General features: G+C 35.5%; 1 non-coding gene across 1 annotated transcript; it reads left to right on the top strand.

The window, feature by feature from the left end:
- Nucleotides 1–224: 224 nt before the first annotated feature.
- TRNAG-CCC lies at nucleotides 225–297 on the top strand. The gene has a single exon. It is a non-coding gene; the product is annotated as a tRNA-Gly (tRNA).
- Nucleotides 298–1,752: the final 1,455 nt, after the last annotated feature.

The following is a 1,752-nucleotide window of genomic DNA, read 5'->3' as shown; positions in this document are numbered from 1 at the left end:
GCAGCAATAAGGAGGCTGTAATTTCATGACTTCCCTCATTAAAGAGGAATAATTGATTATCTTTCAAGTAAAAGAAAGTGAGTAGTCCTCGTAATTAAAGGAAAATGTGTTTAAGTTTTCCAAGTACTATGAGTTTTATGAATGACTTAACCTCAAGTCTTAGAATTAGCTGTCTCTAAAAATTAAATTTGTATTTTTATGAAAAGAATGGATATGTTGGGACTTCCCTGGTGGTCCAGTGGCTAAGACTCTGCACTCCCAATGCAGGGGGCCCAGGTTCGATCCCTGATCAGGGAACTAGGATCCCACATGCCCCAACTAAGTGTCCCCATGCAAGAACAAAGATCAAAGGTCCTGCGTGCTGCAACTAAGGAAATGAATAAATATTAAAAAAAAAAAAGAATGGATATGTATAGCTAAAATATCAAATAATGAACAAAAGCTTACAAAATCCAAAAAGACTTCTATTTTATCTTACTATTTTCCTTTTTAGATCTTTATTTCCATTCCCACCCATCTATCCTCACCATTGCTGATCTACTTTCTAGAGGCATCTGTCTTTTAAAAAAATTTTATTGGAATATAGTTTGTTTTCAACATTGTGTTACTTTCGCACGTACAGCAAAGTGAATCAGTTGTACATATACATATGTGTGTGTGTGAGTGCTAAGTTACTTCAGTCGTGTCTGGCTCTTTGTGACCATTTGGACTGTAGCCCATCAGGCTCCTCTGTCCATGGGATTCTCTAGGCAAGAATACTGGAGTGGGTTGCCATGCCCTCCTCCAGGGGATCTTCCTGTCTCAGGGATCGAACCTGCATCTCTTATGCCTCCTGCATTGGCAGGCAAGTTCTTTACCACTAGCACCACCTGGGAAGCCCCACATATACATATATCTACTCTTTTTTAGATTTTTTTCCTTATAGGCCATTGCAGAGTATTGAATAGAGTTCCTTGTGCTATACAGTAAGTCCTTATGAGTTGTCAGTTTTATAGATAGTAGCATGTATATGTCAATTCCAGTCTCCCAATTTATCCTCCCCCATCCCTTGGTAACCATACATTTGTTTTCTACACCTGTAACTCTATTTCTGCTTTGCAAATAAGTTAATCTGTATCATTTTTCTAGATTCCACATTTAAGTGATATTGTATATTTGTCTTTTTTTGTCTGACCCACTTTACTCAGTATGATAATTTCCAGGTCTGTCCATATTGCTACAAATGGCATTATTTCATTCTTTTTAATGGCTCAGCAATATTCCATTGTATATATGTATCACATTTTCTTTATCCATTCCTCTGTTGATGGCTTTTTTGTTGCTTCCATGTTCTGGATATTGTAACTAGAGCTGGAGGCATCTATCTTTAATTTTTTAACTTATGTCTTCTATGTTTATCTCCATATTTCCAAAAATTATAGTTTACATCTATCTCTTTATTCTGCAATCTTAGACATTTATTGACTTCTTGTTATAAAAGATGAGAATTTTAGCTCTTTAGCAACTTCCTCTTTTTACCCACTCATTGTTTCATGTATTAATAATTTGGGCAAGTCTATATTCAAGTGATTTTATTTTCTTTCTACTGTAACCTTTTATGTTTCCTGGAGATAATGACTCTCTCTCTTAACCTCTCTCTTTATTGATGCATTGAAACTTTATTGATGCATTTGCTAGTTATTTATCTTTACTGGGGATGTTAGTTGGAGCTTCTCTTTAATTATGAGATGCATTTTTTCAGTTGACAATGAG

Source organism: Cervus canadensis, chromosome 14 (genome assembly GCF_019320065.1).
Source record: "Cervus canadensis isolate Bull #8, Minnesota chromosome 14, ASM1932006v1, whole genome shotgun sequence".
NCBI classification, from domain to species: Eukaryota; Metazoa; Chordata; class Mammalia; order Artiodactyla; family Cervidae; genus Cervus; species Cervus canadensis.
The sequence above is the reverse complement of the archived record's forward strand: the minus strand, read 5'-3'. Positions and strand labels throughout refer to the sequence as shown.